Here is a 5,445-nt window from a genome sequence, read left to right as displayed (position 1 = left end):
CCAGGACACCGGGGTTAACATCCCTAATCTTACGATAAGTGCCATGGGATCTTTAATGACCTCAGAGAGCCAGGATACCCATTTAACATCACATCCGAAAGACAGCACCCTACACAGGGCAGTGTCCCCAATCTCTGCCTTGGGGCATTGGGATATGTTTTAGAGAGTGCCTCCCTCCTGGCCACCCAACACCAGCAGCATCTGGTCTCCCATCCAGGGACTGACTAGGACCAACCCTGCTTAGCTTCAGAAGTTAGCCAGCAGTGGTATGCAGGGTAGTATGCTGCTGGCTATGACACATCTTGTAAAATTATACAACAATATCACTGGAGGCTGCTGAGGGGAGGACGGCTCATAATAATGGCTGGAATGTAGTGAATGGAATGGCATCAAACACATGGAAAACATGTGTTTGATGTGTCGATACCATTCCATTGATTCCAACCATTACTATGAGCACGTCCACCCCAATTAAGGTGCCAAGGGCCGCCGGTGAACCATATATTATATTCTGTTGCTCATTGATTACGGTGTATTTAGAGGACACTGGTGGTTCATCAATCTATCAGGTGATGTGCAAAGCAGCCAAACGGCTTACAGCAATTACATGATGGATACTCAAGTTCTGATGATGTGCAGTTGTACAATAGGCTTACATCTGTGCATTACTGGCCTTGAAAGTCATGGAATAAGGGAATAGGAGAGTTTTTCTATATATCACATATAGACAAAGATATCTGACTGTTTGCTGCGTTTCTGTTCTGTGTTGACAGATGCTTCGGTGCAGCTGTGTGCTGCTCCAGATAAAACTGTCTGGACTAATTTCATGTTTATTAGCATGTGGCCGTTTTGTATTGATTCCAGGAAACTCCACAGACACACAGCATTACTCACTGTACTCTGTCAGGGTCCTCTCATCCTGCAGAACTCGGCCCTGGTAGATCAGCCTGTTTGTCCACTGAAGTGGCAATGTGCTCCTTGAACTCTTTCACTGTCAACTGAGAAAAAGACACCGGTGTGAGGATTAGGCCTATATCCAGTATATGTAAGGCTACTGTAAAAGCGCTCCGTTGGATATGAGAACGTACCTGTCCGCCTATAGTGTAACTTCGGCTCTGGGAGTCCAAAGTTTTGACAGTAACCTCTATATCAGCACCTGGTTCCTCCATGGTCATGTTTACCCTGTGTGTCAAGTAACAGAGGCAATAGAATAGAGTATCATATCAATGCTGTCATGAATAGCATTATGTAAGGGTTAATAAATGAGGGGCTAAGCGCTAGCAGAACTAATCTTCCATAGAGTTGGGCATAGAGCCCTGAGCTGCGAACTGACCAAATTCACATAGAAATGTGAGTTATAGATATGTTGTTCTCATTGAAAGCAAGTGTATGTGGTAAATCTGTTCTATGTGCGCTATTTCTATGCTTCAGCTCTTAAGTTTGGTTTTTGCATCTTTTACTCTCCGTTTAGTACACCAGCTTCAAACAGCTGAAAATACAATATGTTTGGTTATGGAAAATATACTTCACAGCAGTTTAGATGATACAATGATTCTCGAAACTGTTTTGTCATTAAACTTAAATTATGCAAACTATTAGAATTTTAGCAAAAAAGTTATTTCTGCATAGTGCACCTTTAACACATTTGCCGCTAGAAATGTGTTAATTTGCAGGTAGAAATAAATGTGTTCCACATCCACTGAAGTAGCAAGCAAATGTACTATATTGCTGTAGTAGTTGCCTTGGTAACCAAACCAACAGAGTTACTAGTTAAGCTAACCAAGCCATCAGTCCTACATTTCTATTATGAAAATCGAATTCAATAATGTTTTCAATTCGACATTTGCTATCAAAAATCAGCTCAAACGTAGAAAATGTAAGATAAGCCATTGAATTCTACCATGCTGATGTACCGTGCATTATAGGAAATAATGTACGGCCTAAAATGCTCTTGAAGCCAATCATAAACGAATATAAAACAATATCCTTGTTATAACGTGGCTAATATATATTTCATTGGGTAGTTAGCTAGCTACTGCATAAACAAAGATACTATGTGGTCTAACGTTAACGTTCATGGAAGCTGCCACAGCTATCCAGCGAAAATAGCTAGCTAGCTGAATGGCTAACATCCTTGCATTGAAGCAAACACGGCCAAACAAAAAAATGTCATGTCAGCGTTCTCTTGATATAAATCCATTTTAATTGTAGATGGAACTTGTACAAAAGTGATGGTTCAATCAATTTCACACGAATATTGACCAAATACGACAGTGAAACTTGTAGCTAGGTATCTCACAGCTACGTTAGCTTTTAGCTAACGTTACCATTAGCTGTATGAAGTTAGCGAGCTATCTACCGACCACCTAGCTAGTTACTTACTTAACTACTTTATCGCTCCTATCTGTGAAGTTAAATCTTCCGATTTCACCAGAGTGTTTACCGATTATTCAGTGTGGCATGTAAAGCTAAATAGTTCCTCCTATGATGATAGCAACTGCGGTTCAAGTAACGTGACATATGATTAGCTACCAGAACAGCTGTGACGTTTCAAACATACAGTAACAAATGGGACGTGGTCATGAAATCAGTTCAACAGGTTTAGCATATATCTGCTAAATTTACATTTACATTTAAGTCATTTAGCAGACGCTCTTATCCAGAGCGACTTACAAATTGGATGGATTTGCTAGCCAGCTAGATAATATCCCCAGTACAGTTACAGTAGTAGATGAAGGTAAAGTGGGGATGTTTTTGTAGGAAATTAGGGGAAACCAAGAGGTCCAAGACCTCATTATCAAAGCGAGACATGATTTCCTCTTTCTTTTTTACAAGGCATCCCATCAAAGTGAACAGGGTTTCCAGTTCCAACAAAGGCCCGAGACCGCTGGGATTATCAATTCACAGCTATGTAGTGATTGAGAGAGGAAGAAGAGCCTGAGTGGGGCTTGGACCAGCAATTATATATTCATATTACTGGAAGTTGACAGTATAATAAAAGGGAAACAGAGGAGCCAGAGTGGGGCGTGAACCAGCAATCCTATGTTCATATTACTGGAAGGTGACAGTATAATAAAATGGAAACAAAGTGCTCCTTTTTACCTTTGTTTGAGTCTTGTTTGTTGTTTGATAAATGCAAGATACGTATGGGGTTGAAAAGCAGAAAGATGTGCCTGTCCTATACAAAAAAAATGTATACTATGCAAACAAAAACAGAATCTGTAATATGGTGGATAACTACCAGGAACTAGTTTAGAGAACTGAAATTGGGACTTGAACAGTGGCTCCTACAGCACAGGTGGGCATCTAATAGACACTGCCACAAAAACCAGCTCTGTGCAGAACCATACATTTAAAAACATCCTTGTGCATCCAGAGATCAGAGCTGCAATAGGGCGTGCCACAAAAAGCCTGGCAGTACAACATACACAGGGGGTCAAAACCTGGGGAGTATTCATTAAGCCTATTCTGTTTCAAAACGTTTTACAAAATAAAACGTTTATTTGAAACGGAAAAAGAGCGTTTCTATTGGACAGATTCTGGTATGTCCCACCCCGTTTCGTTTGCTTCCGTTGGGTTCTTAAACGGTAAACCGTTTCCGTTGCAAGACGTAATGAATACACCCCTACTGCTCAGGGAAATCGGAAAAGACATGAATGAAGTCACTTTGGACTTGGACTGAAATGCACCCTTCCATTCTGTTTGTTTTCCTCTGGGTTTGGAGAGTAGCCTAGCCAGGAGCCCAACCTGATGTAACGTTAATGGATTCCAGTCTACTTGGAGAGTGAACTGATCAGAACATATATATAGCCTAAACATAAGGTGGATGGAATATGGTAAACTACCTTGGTGGGTCTGTGACTGGAACCCGCTCCTCCTGTCTTTCTTCCTCGGACTCTTCGGTGTGGGATTGTTGGCCAATTAACCTTGTCGGAGTAGGCGACCTGATACTAGTTTGTGAGCTACCCAGGCTACTGCGTGTTTTTTGTTAGCAATAGGGTAATAGTGTAATTATCCAAATCTTTTTTATTCGTATTTATTTTATTTCTATTTGTCACTTTTTGATGAGTCTTATTTTTGTATATATATTTATCGTTTTAAATGTTATGATTATGTTTTGTTACAAATGTCTGAATAAAAACTACAGTTAGTGCAGAATGGTGCTATTTTTTTGTTTTTGGGGGGCGATGAAGGGGGGGGGGGGGTCTCCGACCATTGGATCGAATTATTTTTTAAATGATTTTGTATTTAACCAGGTAAGTGTAACAGTATAACTTTGTACCGTCCCCTCGCCCATACCCGGGCGCGAACCAGGGACCCTCTGCACACATCAACAACAGTCACCCACGAAGCACTACTTCAAGGTCTCAGAGCAAGTGACGTCACCGATTGAAACGTTATTTAGCGCGCACCACCGCTAACTAGCTAGCCGTTTCACATCCGTTACATAAGCTAGTTGAGAACAAGTTCTCATTTGCAACTGCGACCTGGCCAAGATAAAGTATAGCAGTTCGACACCTACAAAAACACAGAGTTACACATGGAATGAACAAAACATACAGGTCAATAATACAGTAGAAAAAAGAAAGCAAGGTCTATACAGTGAGTGCAAATAAGGTCAAATAAGGGAGTTAACGCAATAAATAGGCCATGGTGGCGAAGTAATTACAACATGGCAATTAAACACTGGAATAGTAGATGTGCAAAAGATGGATGTTCAAGTAGAGATACTGTGGTGCAAAAGGAGCAAAATAAATAAATACAGTATGGGAATGAGGTAGATTGATGGGCTAAGAACAGGTGCAGTGATCTGTGAGCTGCTCTGACAGCTGGTTCTTAAAGCTAGTGAGGGAGATGGGAATCTCCAGCTTCAGTGATTTTTGCAGTTCATTCCAGTCAGTGGCAGCAGAGAACTGGAAGGAAAGGCGACCAAAGGAGGAATTGACTTTGGGGGTGACCAGTGAGTTATACCTGCTGGAGCCTGTGCTACGAGTGGGTGCTGCTATGGTGACCAGCCAGCTGAGATAGGGTGGGGCTTTACCTAGCAGAGACTTGTAGATAACCTGTAGCCAGTGGCTTGGCGACGAGTATGAAGCGAGGGTCAGCCAACGAGCGCGTACAGGTCGCAGTGGTGGGTAGTATATGGGGCTTTGGTGACAAAACGGATGGCACTGTGATAGACTACATCCAGTTTGCTGAGTAGAGTGTTGGAGGCTATTTTATAGATGACATCGCCGAAGTCAAGGATCGGTAGGATGGTCAGTTTTACGAGGGTATGTTTGGCAGCATGAGTGAAGGAAGCTTTGTTGTGAAATTAGGAAGCCGATTCTAGATAAAAATGTTTGATTGGAGATGCTTAATGTGAGTCTGGAAGGGGAGTTTACAGTCTAGCCAGACACCTAGGTATTTGTAGTTATCCACATATTGTAAATACACGTAAATGTA

At 41.6% G+C, this 5,445-nt stretch overlaps 1 long non-coding RNA gene across 1 annotated transcript; it reads right to left on the bottom strand.

Moving 5' to 3' along the window:
- Window positions 1-894: 894 nt before the first annotated feature.
- On the bottom strand, window positions 895-2,562 carry LOC115141146 (uncharacterized). The gene is made up of 3 exons (XR_003865332.2): window positions 2,383-2,562; window positions 1,089-1,182; window positions 895-998 (listed from the first exon to the last, which is right to left on the bottom strand). It is a non-coding gene; the product is annotated as an uncharacterized LOC115141146 (long non-coding RNA).
- Window positions 2,563-5,445: the final 2,883 nt, after the last annotated feature.

Source organism: Oncorhynchus nerka, linkage group LG14 (genome assembly GCF_034236695.1).
Source record: "Oncorhynchus nerka isolate Pitt River linkage group LG14, Oner_Uvic_2.0, whole genome shotgun sequence".
NCBI lineage: Eukaryota > Metazoa > Chordata > Actinopteri > Salmoniformes > Salmonidae > Oncorhynchus > Oncorhynchus nerka.
Note: the sequence above shows the minus strand (reverse complement) of the source record. Positions and strands in the feature narration are given on the sequence as shown.